The 27,928-nt window shown below is 37.1% G+C and overlaps 1 long non-coding RNA gene across 1 annotated transcript; it reads right to left on the bottom strand.

The window, feature by feature from the left end:
- On the bottom strand, window positions 1-25,981 carry LOC112958217. The gene is made up of 3 exons (XR_003251388.1): window positions 25,942-25,981; window positions 24,961-25,123; window positions 1-40 (listed from the first exon to the last, which is right to left on the bottom strand). It is a non-coding gene; the product is annotated as an uncharacterized LOC112958217 (long non-coding RNA).
- Window positions 25,982-27,928: the final 1,947 nt, after the last annotated feature.

The raw sequence follows: 27,928 nt of genomic DNA, 5'->3' as shown, positions 1-27,928 counted from the left end.
GGGAAACTAATTGACCATACACCAGAAATCATACCAGACTCTAAAACAAATAAAATTCCAGTGAGAAAATAAGTCAAACTTGAACATAATATTCTAATGTAGAAACAAACAAACAACAACAACAAAAACCCTAGCAATCTTACTCTGTGTGTGTGATCTAAAGCAAACACTGTGACAGATTTTCTTGCCTTGTGTTGTCTTGTCTTGCCTTGCTTTGCTGTAGTTTTATTTTAATTCCTATTTATTGTTTTGCTTTAAAGGGGCTGAGCCTCTCTTTTTCAACAGCCATTCTTACACTTTCACCTCTTTTCTGCATGCACTTAGAATACGCACTGGGTGTGGACAAAGAGCTGAACTGTACTTTGCTTTTTGACTGTCAGGATTGTGTTCAGGGTGCTAATATATTAAATGAGAGTTGGTCAAAGTAAACATTGTTAAGGGACATAAGAGCACAAATAGCAGAAAGAAGAGCATTTTCTRCCATTTTATAACTTAAAGGAAGCTGACATCTGACCCTTTTTTGCTCTAATAATTACAGTGCTGAAAAGCACAGATTAGAACAATAAATTTTATATCTTTCTTGCTATCTGCATCAACACAGATTGGGCATAATGTGAGATAATGGCTTTGAAAAGACTGAACAACTGTTTTGCAAGTTATATAACTTCAACAGACACCAGTTATTACCTATGTTCTTATAACAGTTTGACACTAGCAGTAGTCTGGAGTTAAGAGGTGAACACCACATTGAGAAAGCCTTCCAAAATTTCAGGACCAAATCAAAAGTGGAAAGGGGAAACGGTTTGAAGGAAGAAGCAAAAAGGAGAATGCAGACACAAAGCAATTAAATGGATTAAGTTCAGGAAGGAAGGAAGGAAGGAAGGAAGGAAGGAAGGAAGGAAGGAAGGAAGGAAGGAAGGAAAAGGAATAGACACATGATTTGAAGCTTTTGGCCCAGTTGGATGTAGAGGAAGACAGCATAGAGTATTCAGAATGGTACTAATGCTATTCAATTTCTTTCTATACCATATCCCTGCTAGTAATACAAACAACACCTATTTTTTTCAAGGCAGACCCTACACCGTGACTTTCCTGGCTTATTTCTAGAGTCAACAGTATTCCTTTTGTTTTTTATCTCACGTATTTTCTATGGATTAGACTCTGAGATTATAAGAAATAAAGCAAGTATTTTTTAAATAGTTGATGTGTTGATTTGCGGATTATATAAGATTTAGACTCCAAGGTTTTGCGTGTGTTCTAGTCCCTGTCTACCAAAAACTGCCCATGAAAAACAGCACTTCCAATTTTGTTTTGTGTGACTCTAAAACATTGCATATCTCCAGCTTATCTCTAGAAAACAAAGGCGTCTCTATGGAAAAAAATAAAAAAGGCCAAAGAAAAAAAAATGTGTGCTGATGGGTAGATTTGATCCTCCTTCTTTAATTGACATTAAAGATGAAAAACTCCATGGAAATGAACAGAGTCACACTAGTGCCCAAGTAATGTAAATGAAAGAAAAAATCAGCTGTGTTTCCTGTAGTGATCTGGCATTTGAAAGATGATATTTCTCACAGAATTATCTTCAGAAAAGGAATTTCCTTGGTGGCTTTCATTATCACAATAAAGAGCTGACTTGAGACCATGAAGAGCAGTTAAGGACAGCAAAAAAATATTGGGAAAAGGTCAGTTTCTGGAGTCCAGGCACAGAGGACTGCAGGCCCCCCAAACAAGCACCATGGAAAATGTTCTTCCACTCCTATAAAGGGAAGTATATTTGAAGGAAGGATCAGTTATTGATTACTTATTCTCTTGATATATAGAAGGTAAAGAAACATTAGCAACACGCTCTCTTAGAGGAATTTTTTTTTTTTTTTGCTATTTTGAGAAAAAAAAAGCAGGTTGAGAATTTTTGTATATTAAGTTATAATAATACATCCGTGCCATTATAATACATGAAAATATTATGGAAAAAAAAAAGTCAGTACAAACCTCAAAAAAATCAGTCTCTTTTTAGAGGTTGAATTCTCTGTTGATAAATTTGAGTACTGTTTAGTTTTTGAAGGGAGGAAGGGGGCAGCTGTTCCTGGGAAATAGCTGTCTAAATTGGATTAATGATGCTATATAACCAGCATGAGTTTACTTCATTAACTAGAAGTAACATTTCCCAGGCCTTCAATTAACACTGGTTTTTCTTAATCTAATATTAGTTAAGACACGATATCATCAGAAAACATCATTGCCAGCCAAGTGTTCCTCAAACAGGACTGATTTATCTCTTTGGCACCTCATTAAAATGCAAACTATATTGAAATTGATTTTCAACACTTTCAGGCAGGAATGTCTGTAATAATGTTAATTTGTGAATTTCCTCCTTTTTATATATATTCTGTATGCTGCGGTTGCCATGTTCAGCCGGAGGCTATTTGTATTGTGCAGACAGAAAATGAACAGCGAACATTTATTTCTCATATCTTTCTGAGGAACCTGAGGCGCATGAAGATATTTGTGCTGTAACAGGCATAGTCAATCTCCTTCACTCCCTTTAGTCACTATATATCAACAGCAAACTCCCAGCTAGTCYTGCTGCAGCAATTAACCTGCCAGGGCTCTCTGCTGTCAGACTCAGTAATAATAAACTCCCCCCAGTGAGAGAAAGAGCTATAGATCCTAGCCCTGCAACTTCCATAGTGGCTGAATTATTCAGAATCAGCATGATTAAAGAGATGACATGGTATTAGTTAAGAAGGCTTAAGAAGGTTTTTTTTTTTTTTTTCCTCCTGATTGAGGTTTAAACCTATTAAGGAACAGCAGTCGAAGGAAGTGATTTTTTTCTTCCCCCATCGGTCCACAGGTCATAAAAAAGGGATTTCTAGAAAAACTATTTACATTGTCCATCATTTTAGAATTTTAAGGATAAAAATATAAATACCTAAAGGGAGTTGGCATGTTTAAATCATAAAGCAGCTCTAAATTCAAGGACCAAATAAAGGAGAATGTAAATTCATTCAGGAAGCATAGAAGACAAGGTATTAAGCTGGAAAAAACTAGTGACGTTAAAGCTGCTTTTTGAAGTAAAAAATATCCTTAGTAAGTTTTAGTTGTTGCATAGATTATTTTAAGATGTGTACTCTGACAGACAAATTGAGGCACATTAAAATACCTCCCTCTATTTAGACTAATTATTTTTTAGAGAAAGACAGAATTATTATAAATGTTAGAATGGATTGGAAACAAATCAGTTGCTTCCATTTCCAGTGTTAGGCCTGCAGGATAATGATAGACCTGGGTAGAAAGCAAGTTTACTAAACTGAAGTTATAAAAAAGTCAACTTAGTTTACACATTTTCAATCCTATTAAAGCCATGCTTCCTACGCCAGTGTTAGGTTACTCAGACAGCCAATAACACCTTCTCTTAACTAAATGCTCCTAGCGCTTCCCCAGGGAATGATCTCTCCAAAATGCAGGATTAGACTGGCATGCTGAAAGTGATGTAAAGAAGTAAAGTTCACATACTACAATATCTATAGAAAAGTGATGTTCTTTAACCTGTTCATCTAAGGTTAATTTACAATTAACAAAGTTATCCTGCTCAACTAAGGTTAATTTGCAAATCACTATCAATAGTCTATTGATAGAGAAGAATGAAAAGATATAAGATTGGACCTTCAATACAGTTATGAATGCATAATCAGGCAGTCTATACCATGCATTTTCTTTATCAATCRATCAGGTGAGTGGTTAATGTGCAGTGGTGGTCAATATCCTGAGCATGAAATGAAGATCTGCTCCTGAGTATACTATGCTGAATGAATATAACTGTTTTTTTTGCTTGATATAATCATAGAATCATAAAATTATTAAGGTTGGAAAGGACCTGTAGAGATCATCTAATCCAACACCCTTGCATATGCAGGGTCATCTAGAACATGTGGCTCAGGGTTACATCCAGGTTATTTTTGAGTATCTCCAGAGAAGCAGATTCCAAAACCTCTCTTGGTGCARCCTCTCTTGGAACCCCACTGTTCCAGTGCTCTGTCATCCCCATTGTCAAGATTTTYTTTCTTAAGTTCCTGTGGAACTTCCGGTGCTTTAGTTTGTGGCTGTTTCCTCTCGTCATCTTGCTGGCCACCACTGAAAACAGGATGGTCCTGTCCTCCTGACTCGCTCCCTTAGGGTAAAGGTATTTATACACACTGATCAGGTCTCCTCTCAGCCTTCTCTTGAACAGGGGACAGTGAGATGAATTGAGAACTGACAGGACAGCAGAGCTCAGAGGGTCGTGATAAATGGGGCTGAGTCTGGTTGGAGGCTGTTTCCCAGGGATCACTGCTGGGCCAAGTAATGTTTAACTTGTTCATCAATGATTTGGACGAGGGGAGAGAGTGCAGCCCGAGCAAGTTTGTGGAAGATACCAAACTGGATGGAGTGGTCAACACTCCAGAGGGACTGCCAAAAACTGCCATTCAGATAGACCTAGACAGGTTTGAGATTTGGGCAGAGAGGTTCAACAAGGACAAGTGCAGGATCCTGCACCTGGGGCAAAATAATCCCAGGAATCAGGACAGCTTAGGGGTCGACCTACTGAAARGCAGATCTGTGGAGAGGGATTTGTGGAGTTCTGGTTGACACCAAGTTCACCATGAGGCAGAAATATGCCGTCATGGACAAGAAGGCAAATGGGATCCCGGCCTGCATGAGGACGAGTGTGGCCAGCAGGTGATTCTGSCCTTCTCCTCAGCTCTGTTGAGGCCGCATGTGTAGTATTGTGTGCATTTCTGAGCTCCCCAGTACAAGAGTGATGTGGAGCTTCTACACAGAGTCCAGCAYAGAGCGACAAAGATTATTAAGGGACTAGAGAAGGCATAAATTAAGCAGAAAGAGTTCTTCCTAAAGCAATTACAGATAATTATTTAAATCCACAGAAATTCAGCTGATTAGCATTTATGTTCTTGTGTGACATACACAGTACAAGAGCACCCTTGCATAGTATATACTGGTAACAAGATAGCAGTACATTTGCATATAGCGATTTTCAAACTGATCCAGGGTTTATATCAGCTCATACTACTCTAATATAACTTGCCAGGTCCTCAACAAATGAAAGGTAAGCAGYCTGTTCCATCTCCAACTTCTTATTACCTACAAGGACTTGGAGTACCAAGACAGTGTCACTGTTTGACAGAGGATGCTTTCACTGGACTTCATTGCAGCTTCAGGAATAAAAATGCTGGGCTTCCAGAACAATCTCATACCAAATAACAGTCCCTTATCAATCATAACTTGGGTTAAAACTTGTTTGAAATAACATTATCAGTTCAGTGTGGGAGGAAGCATTCATCTATCCTTGAAAGTTGTTGATGAATCACATTTACATATAGAAGCAAATGAATTCTCATTCTCTGACAGAAAATTTCTCCACAAGTGTTTGGTGGTCTGCTGAATATAAGACAGGATGTTCTGAATAGAATGTCCTGTATATGCTYGTTATAAAAGTAATTTGACTATTATATCAGCCTGTTGAGGGGCAGAAGTCCTTATAAAAAACAGAGATTTTCACCTAACCATTGAGTTGTATTTTAGGTTTACTAAAGGAGATATTAGAACAAATATTTTGAGTTGTGTATTACTGCTTCTAATCCTGAATATAGTCGTACTATTCTGTTCAGATTGTTCCATTATATTAAACACTTGGGAATACATTCTCTGGCACTTAAWTTAGACAGATCTAATGGTTAGAACGAGAGTTCAGACTTTTAACTGCTTTATATGTCACATGACCACTGAAAATATTCATAGCACTTTTTAGCAAATATTCACAGCACTTCACAGCAAATTGCTTTTCTCTATTTTACTGAACTAGTCTGTACAGCAGTTTTGACAAGCATTACTTTTCATGGAGTCATGGAGTCAACTACAAATACTTTTAAAAGTCTGCATTCACCACAGGATCAAAGACTTTAACAGATTATTCCTCATGCCAGTGACCTTCACCAGACTTTCAAAACTGAACACTAGCTGGACCATCAAATAATAAAAATATTAATATAAAAAAAATGCTTAAAATGTTTTGAAAATTAAAGCCCTATTCAGATGATTGGATGGACTGGGTGTGAGTAATGAGTGTTTTAAACTTTGGCTTTTTCAATGTGAAATTATATTTACCATTGTTTTCTCATATGTTTTCACTGACATTCTCTTTTCTTGGTAGTTATGAAGAAAAAGGCAAAGACTTCACATTTCTGAACTTTTGAATTAGCTCTCTAAATTCATTACTTGCTTAAAAATATACTAAGTTTTCAAGCATAATGTTATTGGCATTGCTCCTGTGAAATCAGTCAACATTACTGCAATGTGCAGTATATCTGAAGATCAGGATAAACCTTAAGTGCATCATACTACCATCACTGCTAGCAGTACATGCTGGGCTATAGCCAGCAGACTTATATTGTGTGGAACAGTAGTATGTTTGTCATTTCTGAAAGTCTACTATAGACTTTTTGTGTTATTCACTGTGAGTAAAGATGGCAAAAGTAAAGGACTTATCTTTTGGCAGTGTTTGATCTAAGTGCTACCCTTTAAAAATATAATAGGTGCATCTCTTTTTCCAATAGCTTTTATTATTATCTTTAGCCTGCAGATGAACAAAACTAAAGCTAACATGGGACCTGAATTTTCCAGCTTTACCCACTATGCACAGACTGACTTTCATAGTCAAAAACCCTATGTTTATGTTCATGTTACCTTGTAATAATAATAATATACTATAATACTACAATATTATTACAGTAATAATATTTTACAATTAAATGTCTATAAAGGTTTTTATCATCCATATGAAAAACAAATTAATGGTCATTTTTATCTACCCTTTCTATTTCTATTCAAGTCCATGATTAAGGTAATTAATCATAGTTATTCTTCAAAACTTCCCCATATTCTTTTGAGAGGGACAAAACTACAACTCTTTCCATCTAATCTAAGTTTCATTATGGGATGAATAATCTCTGGGATGCCATGTATTTTTGCTTTTCTATTTGTTATGGAGAATATCCAGACAACTAGCAAAAATTAATATAAGTTTGGAAGGCTCACGCTGTGCTACATACAAATATTCTGTGACTTTCAGGTTAGTTCCACTTTGATAGGAAGGCTAGAAGAGATGACCTACCAGGGTACCTTCAAACCAAAAAAGGATAAACATGGACTTTTCAATAAATTTTAAAGCACTATGATTCTGTACTTAGTAGTATGATAAACACATATAGCTCATCGCTTATAGTATGATAAACATGGAAAGCACAAAATACACAATCTGTCATTCCTGTATCTTAGACTATCCATTATTGTAAAAGATATTAGCCCCTTGAAGAATTTACTGCTTATCCTGCATCTCATGGTGCCTTAAGACCTTAAAACAACTAAGTTCTTTCAGCTCAGTTTGTTTTCTTAAACTGTGTAGGACTAACCTTCTGTGATCCTGAAAATCTCATCAATATTTCTCATTTCATGTACAAAAATATTCACATTGCCTTTCTGGACCTTTCACAGATTCCATTCCTCTCAGACTTCTCTGTCACTTTTTATTCTACTCCTGCAGTTTTCCCCAGCTCCAAATGCCAGTACTCTCTATAAAGCAACCAATTCTCTACTGTATAGCTTTTATTTAAAAAAAAAAAAAAGAGGGATTGCCATTAAGTTCTTTTTCTCTTGGCAGTTTGCCAAGAGGGCCAAACAGCCTTTTGAACAAAAGCCTGTGAAAAGTGCCTTCTTTGATACAAGCTTTCTTATTAATAATTTCATAATACCAAAGATAACATTTAAACATAGATAGCTGTCCAGATCTTCATGCTTCTGATTGATGAAATATAGTGATGTAAGATACATGATAGATATTATCACAATTCATTATATTAGTATTCCTATTCCATTAAAGAGGTGCAGAAAAAGAAATTACTTTCTTCTAACACGGTTGTAAAGTTTCATCAAGTTTAAATGCTTCAGTGTTGCAGACTGGCTGACAAACCCAAACTTGGAGTGCTCTAGTTCTGGAAGAGATTAATTTTACTTCCTATAAAAATATTGTTTTCCATGAAGGAGGTGTGAAAGTATATCTGGAGCTCTTTGGCTGGTGCAGTGTGAGAGATAAATGCTTTATTTCATTTGGTGAGAGAGATTACATTCTGAGATTTTTTTSATGTTTCCAAACTGCAAGTTAAATCTGTCCTGACTAATAAAATCTAATCTATTTTATTTTTGGACTACTAATATGTTCTCTTTGGACTCACAGAGCAGCAGTTGCCCTAAATTATGATATGATTAGTTTTTTGATGGAAAAAAAGTGAAAACCTTTAAAATTATCAGTCAAAATTACTGCCTGGTATTACTTTACCGAGAAAGGAGAGACTCAAGTATATTTGTATATTTGCTGAACTGGACACTAGGTAAATAGAATGTACTACTTTTCTGTAAACAATGTACTGTACATGGAACAATGAGTGCATTAATTGTTGGCCATGTCTAAACCAAAATGGTCTTTTATGGAAGACTTTTGCTTCATTTTGGACTGTATTAAGAGAAGGGTAAAGTAGGCTTCCTAATTCTGTATGCATTTAATAATGTTATTTTAAAGTATCAATGCTTTATCATTCATTTTAAGAGTGTGTATTAGAATTTTTCACTCTTTTATCACACACTTTAGGCTTACTGTTCTCAATTCAAAAACATTCACTAGACTCTTTTAAAATTTGCTATTGTGTAACATTTCCTTTTCTTTTTTTCTTTTAAAGTAGCCTTAAGTTTACCTAGCAGATGCAATCCTCATATTCCTTTCAGTCTTATTACCACCACATCTCTCCTTATTCAATATTATCAACACCATCCCACTCATCACAATCCCACCTGAATCAAAGGCGACTTGTTTCTTCTTGGGGAAAGATCTGAATGAATTATTTATCTAGAAGAACTTCCTCTGTTGTACATTTCCAGAAGACAGAGCAATTCCCTTGTCAATCACAACAACTCTGTCACAAGTAAGTTCCTTACAGTATGTGCTCCAACAACACAGGGGTTGACAAGCAGCCGAGATTACCAGCTGTGTTAATCCTGGCCACCCTCTTAGCTTTTCTGTGACAAAACATTCAAATTCAAGCCTACCACCACATGGAAAACCAAGTTTTCCCTCCCTTTCTCATCCATAGAGTTTGGTTGTCAGCCACATCTATTTCAACAAAACTGCTCATACAGTTATTACATATCTGCCAAAGTAGTTATGCAATTACTCAGTTTTGGAGAACTGCCTTTTGTTCTTGGTCCTGAGCCTGCAGTGTCCTCGTGCCTAGGAAGACAAGGTCAAGTTGCACTTCAGATTGCTYAGGTGTGAAGCTTATGTTTTGGCTGGTTGTGTAGAAATCTTCAGATATTTAACTCTTTAGGCCCAAACATATCTCTGCTGATAGAGGCAGCACTCCAGTGTTGCCTCTATCCTCCAATCCCTTGGAGGACTGACTCTTTATCATTTCTCCAAGGATTAATCTTCTGAAGATTAAATGTTATTGTTTGTGCAGTGCAACTAGAAGCATAAAATAACCTGAAAAGAAGGTATTCACTAGGGATCTTTTACTCTGAAACAAACAAACACAGGAGTGATAAGATGTGGTACTTCAGAGATGGGGGTAATTATTACATTATTTTACCTTTGAGATATACCGCTGAGATCAGGGATTTACAAACTGCCTTCTGTTTTCCTTTTTTTTTTTCATTTAATTTTTTATTTCTATTTTATGTTTATACTCAGCTTCAATAATTTGACAGGTGTCTTGCTAATATATCAAGGAAAATTGGTGACTGGTCTGTTTCTCTGTTCCCTTGCACTGACTTCAGACATTTGGAAATAAAGCTGTCTACATTGGCAAACAATATAGCACTACAAGAATTCTGCATAGCAAAAGAGTTGGTGCTGAGGAAATGATATCTACAGCATGGATATTTTTCAGGGAATTCCTCAGACTAACTCTAGGCTGATTCTTTGGGCTGAACATGTAATAACAATGGCCATCTTTAGGTTTAGCTTTGCAGAAAAGTAACGCAGTGCGTATAGGCCAGGCCATACTGCGATGCAAACAGAAAGGGGAAGTGGGAAGATTACATTTGTTTTGACACCATGCTTATGAACTGAACTAAAATGCTAATGTAGAAACATGCTATTTCTGAAGATATGAGATCTAAGTAAGGATGCAGGGTTAAAGACAGAGCTAAAACCTATAAAGATTAATGACAATGGAAASTGCCAACTCTTTTAGTCCAACATTTATGAACTGTTAACAAAACCTTAACAGTCATGACATTTTTTCTTATGTGTACAAGAGGCAGYGTGTCATTCTATGCAACTTCCAAATAAATATATCTTTGTGTGCGTTGTTTAATAATAACCTCAAATCCCATTCCTTAAAGTATTCTAGTATATCTCAATTTCTAGTACATATTCTTGACTTTGAGGTACAGTGAAATGGGTACAATGTTTCAGGTTATATGGATACTGTTGAGTATGAACATATTTAGACTGACAATTTTAGTTGTTTTCTCCCATTTAGAGTAGGGTTTTAGAAGCAGCTTTTTGAAAGAACCTTTCCTGGGACAGGTACGGTCAGCTTTCATATCGGGCTTGGAGTCAGGAAATTGTTCTGTATRTTTAGTGTGCAGTCCATCTCCTTTGATTTTAGCTGCAAACAGTCATCTGAAGTTGTTTTAGCCTTTCCCTATTCACAGCTTTATGGTCAAGTGACCCTCTCAGTTCTGGGAGGCGCATTCAGCTCCATCCTGAAGGAGCTCTTGTCTAACTAGCACAATAGACGGCAGTAAAAGCAAGTCATGGAAAGTCTTAGGGATTTTCCCTTGAAGCACTTAGGAGTCACATACAAAAGATAACTCAACACTTTCCATCAATGGTGTTGAATACGGTCCAGGACCTATACACTGCAAGGAAAGCATTGTGAGCAAAGAACAATAGGYAGACTAAACATCTAAGACTTGAGGGATGAGTATTTACTCCAAAATAGACAATCTGACAAATCTAATTATTAATTGTGGCAATAAAGCCGTTTTCTTCTTCGAAAGATTGTGATTCTTATCTACAAAATAAACAGCTGGCAGTACTAATAAATAGGTATGTATATGCAATAGGTCTGCAGTGGATATTCAAATAAATTGGCATCTACATCTTTGCAATGGACCCCCATTCACTTCATGTTCACCCATTCCTACTGAGAACAACACTGCAGATACTTAAAGCTTACCATATTCTACATATTACATAAAATATAAACAAGGGCTTATGTACTCTTCTCCATGGGATGTTTATTGATTCATGGTTAATAGTTTCAATAAAATCTTGTACTCATTTACACTGGGCTTATTTTTGAGAATAATGAAATCAATATCAGTGAAATTTTACATATATTCAAACATTCCTTTACAAGAATAAATGCTACAACCTGAGTTATCCACGTTATTGAATGTATATTGGATTTTCACAGTTCTGGGGTTTTGTCAGTGAATTTTCAATCTGATTAGAATTGAATTGAAAAAAAAAAAGTTTTTTCTACTGAAAAAACTTTCTGAGTCTTTTGCAGGTTTTTTTTTTTTTTTTTTTTAATGCAAAACCAGCTTGGAAATTTCAAAATAGAAATAAGTTGGAGTTCCTTCCAGTGTCCTACATGTGAGACAATTGCTCAAATAAAATGGACATGTGGAAAAACACCATTGTTTTCCATTCCAGTGATCTTGATTGATACATGAAATGGTAGGAATTAAGCATTTCATGAAATTATAGCAAGTTGTAAATCTGAATTTAGGATTCTCCAACTCAARGAGTAACAACTGAGCCAGTGAGTTGCTGCTGTTTAGGGAATCTGTTTTGCTCATGTATGTTCTTTAGTTTTACAGTTCCAGGCTTGCATTTTTTTTATGAGAGTTTGTTGAAATCAGTGTATTCCTACATTTGGGATCAACTCTGCTATTCTTGGTGTTCCTGGTGGCAAATACTTCTACTGTTTAATTTCCTACTTTTAGCTCAACCAAGACAGAAGACTGGTGGAAAGTCAAACTAAATATTTTGTAATCTGTTCTCAAGAGCTCTCTGGCCTAAGTAATGTCATATATCCTCTCACTCCTTATTCTGTATGCCTGCTGATTGCCTCTAAAAGTATCTTGTTCCTTTGTAATTCAAAAATAAATGGCCTCTCCTTTGTTCACTCTTTTCCTCCCTTGATGTTATCCAAATAGGATGCTGTTTGATGGTTATTCAAAGAATATGATGTGGAAGTAGATGAAATTATTTTCTGACTACTTATTTTCTTCTGCACGAAGCCCTTCATCTGAAAGGAAAGAAAAAGGCTGAGATTTTCTCTCATGCCAAAGTATTAAATATATCCTTTACAATATGTGTTTTCCTTATCTTTYTATAGCCATCATTCTTTTTTAATAAAGTGCACTTGAAAATACTCTTGTTGATAAACACATTTCTTTTTAATGCACATGTTCAGGTACAGCTTCTTTCAAATGAAAGAAGAGTCAGAATACCTGGCTAATAATCTCAGCTGTACTACTGCATTTCTGCATAGCCTTGGGCCAGTCTCTAAATCTCTTTGAACATTAATTTTATTCTAATTTCCTAAGGAGGACAACAGCAAAGAATTTCAAGATCAGATACTACAATGATTGATGCTAAAGAGAGAGGATAGATATAGAACAATTATGTTTGAACTTCTAAGTGACAGTTAATTGATGTGTCTTATCCATCAAGACAGATTATAATTATTTTAAAACCTGCTTATTCACTATTATTCGAAGTCTAATACCCAAAAAAAAAAAAAAAAGAAAAAAGGGAAAAGAAAAGAAAGGGGAAATGAAATACTGTTTAGCCACAAGTATGGCAATTTGTCAACACGTTTATGTAAGTGCTAATTTGTAAGTCTCTCTTCTGATTATCAGCCCTAGAAAGATGTTTTGGAAAGGATTTTTTTTTTTTAAACTGAGCACAAATCACAGAATCAGAATGGTTAATGTCGGAAGGGACATCTAGAGATSATCTAGTCTAGTGCCCCTGCTCAAGCAGGGACACCTGGAGCATATGGCACAGGGTCGCATTCAGGCCAGGTTTGTAAATCTCCAGAGGAAGAGATTCCACAACAATGCAATGCATMTGAAATCTATAAAAATAAAAGGCATCTCAGGAAGTTTCTGTGACCAAAAATAAAGGTGACATACCGGATTTAAAAAATATATTGTTAGTAGGAATAATCTTCCAAATTTTTTTTGACCTATAGCGAAATGATTAAGAAAATATTCCTGAAATTAAGTGTCAATTTTCTTTGTTTACAATATTTGTAAATTCACAGACACTCTTAATGTGGTATGCCAGGTTACTTTYTCAAGTAACTTTCAAGTTACTTCATCTACTGTACTAAAATTTTATTTGTTCTACAATGAAATGTAATTCTGACAGTAAATACTTGCTAAAATTAGACACAATAAAGAATTAGTGTAAGTTTGTGCTAGAATTTTGCAAAAGAAAGGCAAATCATTTATTTTTGTAGATACTGTTCAAATTTATTTCTGTATTTACCAAAATTTTAATATTTTTTTTCCCACAGAACAGAAAATGAGATAAATGGAGTTGCCGGTCCATATTGGCAGTGTCAGAGGCCCTTTAACTCTTTTTACTAAGACAAATATGTAGTTCTTTGTAGTTCTTCTGTAGTAGGTGTGCTTTCAAGAGTTACATAGGACGTTTTTTTCTCAATGGATTAACATCTGCATACAAAAACTCTACCTAGACACACACTGACCATCCAGAAGATGTGGAATGATTCTTTCTTCGTAACCTTGCATCTCTGTCATCTCTCTGTCCTATCATCTCTTTYGCTACTTCCTCTGCTACCATTTTTTCATTCTGACATCACTGTTGTCACATCAGTGCCAGCAGAACATGCCTTGCTACACCAGCACTATGGGAAGGAAGAAACATCTCTCATCTGACATTATTTCAGTAGCAGAAGAAAGACAATTAGGTCAGCTGGGAAATATGGTCTAGTGACCCCACATCAAACAATCTGTTTTATAAGTGGAGCTAATTTGTGTAATTAGAGCAAATGGATTTAATACACACCTACTACCCTGACCACTTAAACAACATTATTTAAAAAAAAATTAATTGACTTCACAGAAAGCACACCATAATAAGACATCAGCTCATGTACTGTGGTAACAAACACTGCAAAATGCATCTCTAAATAAACTGGAAAAAAGTGGAACACCAAGCACAGCAAAAATCACAAACTCTGTAATCACAGTTTCCTCAGCATGCTATACCTTCCTAAACATCCTCTCATCATGATTAAAATATGCATTTAAAAATTTTCTAAAGAACCTAAAATAGTTTCTAATGACTTTCCCTGCAATTTTTGTTAAGCTAACTGGTCTGCAATTTCCTTCTATAGCTCCAGGTCTTCCCCTTAATAATTGCATAAGGATGGACATGCTCCAGCCTTCAGGGGTTTCTCATGAACTACCTGAATTGGAACAACATGTGATAAAACTTTTCCAGTTCTTTACCTCACTTCTTTGAGCATTTTTTGAAGTCTGTTGTCCAGCCCTGAAGCCTAAACAATTTTAACCCTTCCAGATGCTTTCCAGGATTGCAGGATTTGTGCAGGATTACTAATCTACATTAGTAATCTGAATTATGTTATTTTCCACTAGAACTGAGAAATGCTTTTCCTTGTTTTCATCTTAAAACAAAATACAAACTATTTTTTGTTTTGTTTCCATCATAGAAGACTTTTCCATCTGAAATCCTGTGAAGTAATCCCATGAGCAAAGAGATCTCTCAAGGTTTTCCTGTTGTTGATAAAGTCCCTTGAGACCACAGTGGTTTGTAGCGGTTTCTACTTGAAACCGCTGGGCTGTTCAGTTGGCAGTAGCCTCAGAAACCTCTGGGGCTCMTTGCCTGTGCCTCAGACACTAGAAAAGGAGAGCTGCCCAGCTACCAGGACAATCTCACCCAGTTTCACCCCTTACACAGAGCTCTGACCTTGCCACCATCAACACAAAAGGCTTTATGCAAGCAACTGAAAGTTCTAAAGACGTGCCTTTCCTGGACCTACAGGTTCTGAAGAAATACGTTCAAAATAAGCACAAAATCTTAATATCTTAACTATCTTAACTTAATCACTTAAACAGATCGTCCTCTTTCTGAAAACAACACCTCTTAGGTCCTTGAAGCTTTTGAAATACTTTACTTCATCTATGTAAATGAATTGGGTAATATTGCAGGAGCCTGAAAACCTTTGCAGATTGGATCCTTCACAGATTGATGAATACCTTCTGCAGTTAATGATTTTGTTCTGATAATGTTATCTCTTCCCCTAAGCTTAATTTGTAACCAGGCCTTCTGATTCCAGCAATTTCCATAGAATTACTCTGTACAAAGTCTAAGCTAGATATGGCTATATGAACTGAATATATCTAGCAATTTGTTTTTTAGTGTAGCTTGAAGATTCAGAATGTTGAACACTGAATACTGGAACTGAATGTCTGTCCCTTCCCTATCTAAATTGAAGAAAAAATTATGGTTGTTAAAAATACTGCCTGTTCAGTTGTTAGCAAAGTCATTTTATGCTTCTGATCTTTCCTGATGACTATGTTTTCCTTTGATGCTAAAAATAAGAACCAAGAGTGTTTTACCTCTTTAGGCTTTCAGAAGAAGCCCATGACATGTTTATTTAGAAGGCTTCTGGTAGGTCCTGTAATGCCAAGTACATTTTCTCTTTTGCACACACACCTTCCTTTCACCTTTTCCCATCCCCTTGGTTTATGAATAAATAATCCATGCATTCACATCTCCCACTTGTCAAACTCAGGCAGCAGTGAAAATAAGCAGCACAAATTGGCAGATAATGCACCTTATTTCCATGTAGAAGCAGGTGCATTTTCTTCAGCATAAGTGGCAAGATGACACTGATCCACTTTGACAGGCAGGCTGATCTAAAATTACTCAGCACACTTTGCCATGGGTTGGGGGAGAGTCTCCCATGAGCTTGTTCTGAAACTCTTCAATCCCCAGGGTGCTAATTAAAATTTACTGGATAATATTTGCAAGGCTCAATGGCTCTAGTTACAGCAATTATCAGTTACTAAATGTTAGTGCCAGTGATGGCACCTGATGACTGGGTACTTCATTCAAGACATTAAAAAAAAAAAGGCTTTTAAAAAAAAATCTTTCCTTCAGTGAAGGAAATCTTTTTTTTTTTTAAATCTTTCCTTCAAGCTCCTTCTTGAAGAAGTCAGATMAGCAGAATGTCTCAATCGGCCTTTAGAGTGAAAGTGACTTGGACAGAAGTTTAATTATTGGTTTGCCTTGGTTTTCTTGCCAGCTACTGGTTATGGATTTACAAAAGGGAAACAGTCTCCATACAAAAGCCTCTTAGAAAAGCAAAAGGTAGAAGAGTGTTTTAATTTTAGAAACCAAGACCAGGGGTCAGCTCACAAAGATGAAAGGAGGAGAGCACTTGCTAATTACATTCACTACTCTGCTTAGATTTGCTCAACAAACTCACTGATTAGAGATCAGTTAACCATATGTGCAATAAACAGTCTGTCAGCTTAGTGAAATACAGCCATCAGTAAAGTTTATGGTCTAGATAGTGATCATCTTTCTTCTCCCCACTTAAATTGCCTACATCATACCCAAGGAAAATCACACCGAAAGAAAAAATATTAATATTATTAACAGAAGACAAGTGTTTCCTTACATGCCTGAGAATGTATATTCACATAGTGGTAGTATTAATTAATACTATCTTGCTACTTACAGGGTTTTTTTCCCACAAATTCCTTGAAGTTTGTTATCAGTTTCAGCCATCCCACTTATCTAGGACCTCTTCTTCCATGCATCCTGGCTTGAGGCAGTATGACCACAGCCTTTCACCATGATTTGGGGCTGGCAAGCCCATGCGTGAGGAACACTGAAATACCATGTCTCTCACATGCTCCATAAGCAGTTTTCAAGTGTAGGTTTTGCTCCCTTTGGACCTCATGACCTACAGCAACTGCAGAGGAGGAGGATGTCACTAGGGTTTGCCTCTGTGGCGCAAGATGGTCCCTCAGCATGTCTTTCAAAAAGAAACTTCTCGATTCTGTTTGCTAGAGATGGCCTATGCAACAAGTCAACATTTGAAACAAAGGGGAAAGAAAACCCAAAGCTGTTCAGTACTATTTGCCAGGTGTCATATGAGAGTCTGTTTTGTTTAACTAAAAATTCTTGTTCCAGGTAAGGAAAAAAAATAAATTTTAGAGAGGAAAAATGCTCTAGGACATGAGAAGATATGTTATGTCCAACTTGAAAGCTGTTCAGCGGAGTGTGGCCTAGACCTGCATGCATTGTTCATTCATGACCCAATCGGATGAGTTCAGCCCCCTTAACCAATCCTTGGGCATCTCTTAGCCATCCAGGCTGGCCTCCATCACACAAATTAAATAGCATCATGATTTCATCCCYGCAACTTGCCCGCTCTACTGACATGTGATCTCAAAGAAATGCACCTGGGTACTATACTTCCAATTGCTCACTGAAAACAGCCCGGTTCTGAGCCTAAAATCAATGTGAGAACAGCAGCTGGAGGACAAGACAAAGACATGAAGAAAAGCTGGAGGAAAAAAATCCGTGGAAGAACAGGAAAATCAAAGCACAAAAATATGAGACGGGACAGGGGCAGTTTGCTGACCGATAGGTGGAACCTTCTCACAGAAGAGAAAATGTGCAAAAGAGATAATGGTGTATATATAACCATCTTACATAATTTCAGATCTTAAAAAAGCTTTGTTTCCTAAGATCCTATTGCATTCAATAATAAACATGTTTTGTATCCATATGCATTATGTAAACTGCTGAACATCATATTTGATAAATACTGTAAGTTCATACACAACTTTTCAAAGCTACTTCAGACAGCAGAGATAATATGTGCTTATAAGATGCCTATGTGCCTACTTTGCAGAGCATTAGAATAAACATCAATGTCAGATTCTCATTAAACACAAGACAGAGTGCAGTTAGTCAAGAATTTTCCAATGCACTGATTTTCTGACAGAGAAGCAGAGATTCACAGAAATCTGAATTTATTCCTGGAAACATATCATTTTCTGCTGCTCTTTGGTCAAGGAAGTTTTCTTGACCAGAATTTTTGATCAGCAAGGGAGTGTCAGGAGAGTCCATAGTGAAGAATTAAACAGCATCTGGAGCAGTCCCAAAATATCAAGTGTTTGGGACTAAAAGAAAAAAAAATCACTACTGCATATATGCTATCTCATAATTATCATCATACAGGAACAACTATCTTAGTCCAAACTAAGGAATTTTTAGGAAGTTACACTAAGCAGACATTAGGAGAAAGTAGGTGACAGAAAAGGCATTAATTTAGGATGCAAGTGTTTGAGGACCAAGTCATCTATCATCCTCAGATGAGCAAAACTTTGCTTCAGGATCGCTCTGTCCCCACCAGTTTCAAGCTTAGGGAGGTGGGTGGGTATCTGGAATCCTTATTAGTTTTGTTCATTGACTAAAGTGTCAACCAAAATGAACTGTTACACAGAAATACTACAACTGACAATTCTCTCCCATTTTTGCTCTAATATCAGAAATACTTGGCTATTAGTTGCTATAAAGCATTTCTCTTTAAGTTATTATGAATTCTGAGAAACTTATTTCCACATCAGCATGGCCAATTGCTACAGAACAATGAGACATTGTTCTGAAAAAAAAATACAACCCCCTAATTGGGCTGTTGAGTGCAAAAATTATTGTGAGATATGCCTGGGTTCCTGAATGCATGCTTTTCAAAACTGAGTTTGAAAGAGTGGTAGGAATTCTGGAGATTTAGTCAGGGCACATTAATCCTGTTCTTGACACTGATGATGCTTGGCAGTGCTGTTGTTGAATTCCAAAAATACTGAGAAGCCGTTTTAGCTGCTGTCTGAGTAGCTCTTCAAAATGAATTTGAGCCTTTCCATTAAGTGTGGTGAGTGGGCCTTAGTCCTGATAGCATATTTCCTTCTTGCAGTGTGAGCTGTTTCTGTGCAATTGCCAAAATAAAACCTGCTGGGAAGCTGGGAAGAGGAAGATCTTCCTTCCCCTACAGAAGAGCAGCTAACATTTGGTTGGCAACACGAATTGAAAGGTTCACTAATGCCAGGAAATAGTGCTGGGAGGAATACAGGAAAATCCTCTACATATCTCCTTCTTTGGTAACACAGAGGGATTTTTGCTCTAGCTCGATTTTATTTCTATGTGTACTTTCACAGCTTTTTGTTTGTTTGTTTGTTTGTTTGGTGGCCCTAAGACCATGGAGGTTTTCCAACTTCCAGAAAAAAAATTTTGATTTATACTACATAAACTTAAATCAGACTCAGTATCAGATATTCCTTTGTTCAAAGAGACAAATCTGTGAATAATCTGATGTACAACTACAGTTGAATATTTTCCACACACATCTTTCCCCTACTCGGTTTTGTCGAAACATTATTTGTATTAAAAGCATTCCAACAGCACTCTTTCCACACTGTTTTTGAGACTTAACATTGGGTAAGCATATGTTCATATTTTGTCTCTTCTGATTTAAAATAACAACTGGATATTATTTTCTGAAAAGATTAAGGAAAAGTCACTTTCTAACAGGTCCATTTTTATGATAAACTTACTACTTTATCAAGACTGTTTATACTCAAGGAACCAAATTTAACTCCAGTAGTCAGAAATCCACTGGATTCCGAAGTTATAAAATTGCAGGATGTTTCATGCTGCAGCAGATACATGAGGTGAATGCCTCAATACCATTTTCTGTTTGGTCAAATTCACCTTGGAGCAATCAGAAACTGGAGTATATTACAGGTTTATGGTTGGAGGACAGCTGATCCAAAGAGAAAGACAAAGAAATTTATCTACTGTAGATATACTGAGACCTCTCTCATACATACCTGCATATGTAGAGAATATCTATGTCTGCTTATTGCTTTTCTGKAAAGCTGACAGCACTGCCAGTCATTAGCAATGGCAGCTACTAGAAGGCCAAGCCACCAGTGTCTGCCACAAGCACTCAGACCTTTCCTGACTCCTCTACAGTATGTCACACTGTGACTATGAGGATATCCTTTTTAAAAAAATCTAAATGATTTTTAGTTGTTATTATTTATTCATCGCAAGCTCTAGTGATGTGGTAACTGAGATTTCAGAATGCCCCCATGGCATTGTTGTATGACTTGGGCAAAGTGCTCTCCATGAAAGCCCAATTATAATTTACAGGAGAGGAGAAATATTTCAAAATTCCTAGAGGGAATATAGATGAGATAGACAGTTGTTTCCCCCACATTTTCCAAAACAAAAATATGTCTTTACATACTATGCAGTGCATGAACCAAAGCCTGTCCTTCCAGAAGCATCTGACCTTCTGCATATGTGCTAAACAGATGTTTCACACACACASAGAAATACACATAGAGGGTTTTTCCAAGATTTCTGGGATGTATCAGTCTTWTTGCATATGTGAACCACATGTACAGTACATAGGCTTTCGATAATAAGAAAGTGATGCCTTCAAAGTATATACAGTGTGCATTGTATAATATCTACTTTAGGAATAAAAATACATGACATGTGAATGGAATCCTAACTGTGTGCCTGTGTTTTGAGGAGCGAAATATATTGGTTTAAAGAAGCCTTCCCCATCAGAAAAATAAATTGGTAGTGTTGAATAATTTTTCAAGAAAAAAAATGATATATGAAAAAAAGACATGTATGAAGGCCTTTGTCCCTATTAATGTTGTTCAGCTATAGTGAGTGTAAAGAGCTGCTTAGATAAATGAARTGCTTCCTTTCTTTTAGTGTAGCATCCATATACACGAGACCATTGGCCACAAAGTAAAAGATCTTAGCTAATATTAAGGAAATAAAGTCAGAGTAGCTCCCTGGACTCATTTTGGGTAAAAAACAAGCAAGCAAACAAACAAACAAACACATTCTTTTAGTTTCTTCATTCCCTTACCTGAAAAAGGTAGCTCCTAGACATAACAAAGTTCTGGCAATGTCCAGAACTTTTTAATTTCATATACAAATTCTTCTTCAACAAAATGCAGCAACAGTCTCTAAATTAAGGCAGTCTTTTTGACAGAGCATATGCTTTTTCCTAATATGGGCACAAATCAAATCAGGCATTTCTAATACTTCACAACTGGGCATTACAGTTTTTAGGAGATATGTACCCATCTCTCACATCGTGCTCTCTGTATGGTAGATGTCATAACTATATTAAAAAGCCTGCAATTTATATTCATGATATAGGGGGTGACCTTTTCACTCATGAGTGGTGTAGTCATGTGGAGTGGCTAATGAGAGAACCCCCTACTGAGAGCGGATAAATTTCAAACCTTCTGAATAATTATGAGACACTTTATTGTATTTATAAACCTCTCTCATTTCAAACTGCCCCTTGATTTATAAAGCAGTCTCACTCTTGTAAGCAAAAATAGTAGTCTTGACCAGTGCCAAAGACTGATGAATTGGCCATGTAGGGGCTTCTCTTCCTGGTAGTGAATGGCAGAGAAAAGCAATGAAGAGTAAAAAACAGAACTGTAGGGAAAAAGAAAGGGGAGAGGAGAATGAAAGATGGCTGAGAAGGGATGAGGGAGGGAAGGTCTGTACTGCACTTCACCGATGATAATCTTTGCACAGTTTATGGCACAGAGGCAGTGAGAACAGTGAAGCAATCATTTTACTTGCCTGTCATCTGCAGAGAGTATTTCAAATTGCAGGGTGAAATTCTGGCTCCATCAGAGTGGCAAAACTCCTGTTGATTTAAATGGGGACCAGGATTTCTGTGCACTGCTGGAGGAGTGGTGGAAGGGAGGAATGGCAACTGTGCTATCACCAAGGGCATGTCAAGCTTCATCAAGATCTTAAAAGCTTTTTTTAGCTCTGTTTCTAAAAACCTGAGAGCTAACCCCTTGCTCTTTCAGTTATTCTTAATGCTTCAAATAACACAGATATTTTTTAATGGCAATTAAAATGAAAAAAAAGAAGTACAGTCACAAAAGAGCTAACCCTAGTTTGGAATAGTTGTCCATAATAAACAGTCCTTACAAACTAAAAGTCCTTACAAACTAAAGCATGGGTGAATGCATGTTGGAAGCAATATTTTCCATGTTTCCTTTTCATCTTTCCTCCAACTTTAATTGCTGCAATAAGCAGCCTTAAAAACATGCAACACCTCTAACACCATCAATTACCAAACTAGAGCAATTCCTCCTGTCCTGCTACTGGGAAATGTTGGTTCTACAGATGGGAAGACTCGTCCCAAAATATTTTGAGGGATATAGCTATGAATCCCACTGAACAAACATTTTTTTCTAATTAACAAGCAACACAAGCTGGAGCTAGTGGGCTACAGGGCAAACTATGTACAGAACCAATCTTACTCCCATGGGGGATTATTAGAAAAAAGGCCATGAGTGTAGAGTCATAGGTGATGTCACATTTACAAGAAAAAATGGGTATTTACATTGGACATATTGTAAGAAAGGGAATGCAGACAAGTCAGAGAACAAGAAAATGGAAGATTTAAAAAAAAAAAAAAAAAAAAGAAAAAAGATAATCTTCCTATAAGCTCTTCCCACATTATAGCTATTATTTTTCTTCATAGTTGAAATACCAAGATGGTAACTACATAGATGAGTGTTCAAGATGTTTTTTTTAGTAACAGCCAGAATTTGTATTTGCTAAAAAGCTTTAGGGAACTTTCACCTCTTAGCTTCCTCACCACTTTCAAAATATGAAGCAATACCTACAAGTGACACTGCTCTTTCACCTCACWCACAGCAGCTCCTCCAACCACTGTCATAAAGTATTTGGGACAAAGGGTGTGGAAAATCAGGCTAAGAAAAGGTAGACCAAAATGACCAAAAAACAAACAAACAAAAATCTACCAAAGGTGCTGCTATTTAGGGCCTAATTCTATTTATTGGAGAAAATATAAATCAGATATATCCAGAGTTTGAAATCTTACTTAGTCTACCTCTACACAGGTAGATCGGCAAAAAAAAAAAAAAAAAAAAAAAAAAAAAAACCCAAAAATGAGATCAAGATGGTTTTTGTTTGCTAGTTCTATTTTAAACAATTGTAACAATGACAATAAATTTAGAAATTAGGAGCTTAGTTAATCTAAAACTTTTAGACTGATGAATTAAGATTATGCATTGTCCAAAAATTGTCATGAGRTAATGATACTCTTTCATCTTCCTCGATCTAGAAAATATGAAAAAGCCTTCTGGAGAAATTAATCTGAATCACAAGAAATGACTTTCATTGTTACAGACCTATTTAATTATCTGACTTATCTTATTGTCTTATAGGCTTATCTTCTTAGACTTAGAGTCTGGTTTGTAACTTTTTAATACCATCCACTCATTTTTTTGTTCRTGGAAAACATGCTTTGCCTTGGGTATGTGTGTTACATAGATGATGAGGATATTTCTGTTTTGAGAGGAAAGCTGTTTTGCTTCAAGGAAGGGGAAAAAAAAAAGGCTTTTAAATTGAATGAAGATTTACACTTGAAATGTGCTCTTAAGAAGTCAACTCTGGCAAAATCAAAATGGTCCCCAACATGGGGGAGGCATTTCCAGTCAAGCTCCATTGTGACAGAGAACTTATGCTGGCTTATACAGKCTAACAATTTGTTTAATTGTGTTTTTATCGAGAATGTAAGCTTTTTCTTCACGTGAATCAATTTGTTCCTGCAAGGATATCAATCTAGTTTGCAGAAAAAATCTCTTGATTTTTTTCTTATATATATTTGGGGAAAATCAGCATTTAATGTCACTTGAAATGATTTTCTGAAAATCCAACAGGCAGAAAAGTTTTTATTATGAGTTTCAAACAAGTGACATCACCTCTTATTAGCAGCAGTGTGTTTGCTTTTCCTTCTCTTTCCCAAGCAGTCTTCAAATTATTTTATTAGACGCTGYCACAGACCTTATAATTTGTGGAAGACAAAGCAAAGACCAGAGAACATCAAGAGCATCTCTTTAGTCCTGCTGTACAGTTAGTTAGACATCAGATACATTCTTCCCACCCATGCATTCAATACTTTGTGTTCTTAGTGCTACTACTACTACATTTCAAATATTCCATATTATTACAATTAAAATAAACTTACATGAAACCCATTCTGTGATTAAGGGCAAAGAGTTACAAGTGTAGTTACAGTTTTCTAGACTTAAKATCAGTTGTACAAATTTGATTTGGTACCACCTGCAGATAATATGAGTTTTACAAGAACTGACAACTATTTTTCTCCTTTTGAATTTCTTATATCCTGCAATATATGGAGACTATATTAGAAAGAGTAGCAGAACTTAATGACAAGCATTTACTATCAATGCTTATAAAAAAAAAGACTTATATTAAGTGTAATGGTTCTGTTCGGAAAAGAATAAGACAAAAAAATCAAGATCCTGACTAGCATGCCCTTCTTCATGTGCTGAATGACCCTGTGGAAATCACTTGGCTCTATTGTGCTTTGATTTCCCCATCTTTCAAGGACAGGAGTAGCAAAGCTTATTAATATTTTTAAGTACTTGAAGATCCTAATACTAAAGGCACCACAAAAATGAAGAGATTTATTATTCTTTTTTAACGGAATGGTTGAGTCAAATCCTGTAAGCTGTGCCCAATAAGATGACTATTACACCATGACTCTAGCAAAGAGGCAAAAGCTGCTGTGCTAAGAAGGTAAGCCGCACAGCTGAACTCCACTCCCTGTCTAACCTGTCAATAAAAAATTTGCCTTTCATTTCACAAGCCTGGAAGCAAACCAGCAAAGTTCAGCAAAATCAGTTACTCGTCCACAGAATACTTACCTTACGGGGATCCTTGCTGAGCCTCACAGCAACCAAAATGCTCATCAGTCACCGAAGGCGGTTAAGAGCTCTAGCTGTGTTGCCAGTAAGCAGCATTGAGAGCCTTTTGTGAAAAGAGCTCCAAATCCTTCCAGAAGAGATAGTGCAGATGCAACCCTAAGAGCTAGAATGAACAAAAACCAGATTGTTCTTTTCTGAAGGTCTTCATTTAGCAAAGCTTCTTAGTTTTAATTAGAGCTACATGGGCTTAGATTGGGGGAGGAAAAAAAAAAAAGGAGTTTTATTAAAATAAGTTTGCCAGACTCCTGAGAGTGGATCTGCATAAAAGATGTCATTCAAGTTAATGGGAGGAAAGAACTATGAAAAAGCTCATGGGGCTACTCTGGAGCATGTTCATGTGGATGACTGACTGTGAGGTCCTGTCTGCACTGTACTCAGACATGGGCATGCTTCACGGACCCAAGCCCCGCAGGAGGTGCTGAAGGAAAACCTGGTGCACACATAGATTTACTGCCTGAACTGGGCCTCCTGATCTTGCTGTTACAAGCCACTGGCAACTCAGAAGTCTCACTAACATTGTGTGCATCTGTGCCTTAACTAATAAGAGCAYTACACTTGTAATGATGTCTGCTTCCCCTTCTGCACATCCTCCTGTCAACACATCATGTCAGTGGAAGATGTGCAAAGAGGAGGGTGAGGCCTGTAAACATTCCCCCTTCCTGCTAGGTTTACAAAGAAAAAAGGGCAAATGAGGGTATGGCCTTACCCTGAAGGGATGTTGTCCCTTCATCTCCTCACATGAGCACTAGTGAGAGTGACACTTCTGCAGAACAGAGACCTCTGCTTGCTGAAATAAACGGAAAACACTCTTGGCTTTTACTGCTTTTGCTGCTAGCTGAGGGCATGGAGGGCTCTGGGTGCAGCCTCTCCTTTGCTCTGTGGCACAGGAAAGGAGATCACATCCAGCTCTTCTGGACTTACCACCAACTCCGGTGTTTGTGCCCCCACATCCTCTTTTTCCTCTAAGCAGAGTTGGCTCCTGCTCATAGCACTGAACAGGCAGCCAAGGCCGGCAGGGCAGCCAGGAGAGTTGTATTTTTTCAGATTACAGCTCTTTTTCCAGAGATCATGGTTGCTCTAGCTCTGYGACGCTGCAGCTGGTGGGAAATTGGAAATAAATTATATGCCTATGTGAGATAGGCTCGAGACTCCTCTATAGAAAAGACTGCAAGGCACCTGAGAGGTTTAGTAGCTTACACTGCTATTTTTATGACAACATAGTAAATATCTTCAAATAGCCTTCTCGTCCCCCACTGCCACTTGCCTGGCTGCCATCAGTATTGCGGCTTGCCTGACAAAGACCAGGATGGGGGGAGAAACTAGGGCAAGGTAGAGGAGCCATGTGAGAGAGAAGGCAAGGCGATACCCAATACCCATAAAAAATTTGTTTTTAATTCCCTGGCTATCACAGATAGTGGCTGCTGCTAGCATTTAAGATAAGATTAGTTGGTGTTGTGCTATCAGCACCTCCACATTTTCCCTGCAGGGACTCCTTCTGACAGGCTGAAGCTGGAGGCATGTCTGAGGATTAACACGAGCTAATGATTATACACTAAAGCTTTGGAACTGTCGGACTAATAGGATTAAGCAATACCAGATGCAGGTCCCCGTTCAGGTTAAAAATGCACTTTTTACATTACAAAGTCAGACAGATCCCTTTGAACATGCAATGAATATGGATGTTTTCAATTATCACAGTCTTCCAGGGCTATACGATATGGTAAATTAATCCCTTTAGAACATCGGAAACAGGACAAAATAGCCTTCTTGAAGCTGAAATCCCTCGTTTTAGATTTTCTTTCATGGGGATAAGCAGTGGTGCACCACACATAATTAATCTTATTACAAACAGAGAGAAAAGAGAAATAAGAAAGAGATGGCCAAAAAAATTGTTTAAATATTTGAGAAACTGAGGGGTGGGGGAGGTGGGAAAACTTTTACATCAACATCTCTTAATTAATTTCCACAACAGTTAAAAACATGGAAATAATGTTTAGTAAATGAGTCTATTTTTCCATCCTTCAGGCAGCAGCAAAACGCAGTAAATAATAAAATCAAACAAAGTCAGTCAGAAAAGAGAAGACAGAAATATGTTTCAGAACAAAAGGTTTCAGAACACATTCAGTTCTGCTTTTAAAGGTTTCAACTTTTTGCTCACTGATGTTTGAAGTGGCACAAATTTGGCCCTTTCAAATTTACCTGCCACAGGGCTGCATTTTTTTGAAGGAAGGGAGCAAAGAGGAAAAAAAAAATAACATTGAAATAATGGGAAACTGTATCATATTTCAGGCTGACCAAGGCCACAGCCTTGTAGCAGGAAAGAAAACATGGAAATGACATGATTTAACAGTCCAAAGTAAACCTGCAGTTTCAGCCTGGACAAACACCTGCTAGTCCTGTGGCTTCCCCTGGGAAACTCGTGTCTTCAAATCAACACTCACTCCCGGCTTGTGTTGGAAGAAGTGTGCAGAAGAACGTTGGCACAGATAGGAGAAAAGGAGACTTTTGCAAAATGCGAAAGGCAATTTAAGGCTGTGTAGGCGGTTCTCATCTGGAGGCTCCCACTGGCAGTGCTGCTGCCTCCAGCTCGCGGCACAGCGCTTCGGGGCTGAGCTTAGCCTCTGCTCTCAGGTTAATTCCAGTTAACTTACAGGGTCATGGGCTCTCACCTTGGAAATCAAATCTCACCCTGCCTTTCATTAAAGCTGGAAGTGAGGCCAGCCCCCCCCCATTTTTTTTCTTTCTTGTTATTTAAAATAAGTGATTGGAAAAGGTTGGAAGTCAGCACTCTAGCACAGGACTGGGAACTTGTCATGCAGCAATGTGATTCATGGTATCTTTCGGAAAGGAAAGAAACAAGAAAAATGGAGCAGATTGCTTCTGGAAGCAAATAACAGACATGTTGAAA

The sequence above is a fragment of the Nothoprocta perdicaria genome, unplaced genomic scaffold, assembly GCF_003342845.1.
Source record: "Nothoprocta perdicaria isolate Ctin4 unplaced genomic scaffold, notPer1 scaffold_82, whole genome shotgun sequence".
NCBI lineage: Eukaryota > Metazoa > Chordata > Aves > Tinamiformes > Tinamidae > Nothoprocta > Nothoprocta perdicaria.
This window is presented reverse-complemented; position numbering and strand designations above follow the sequence as displayed.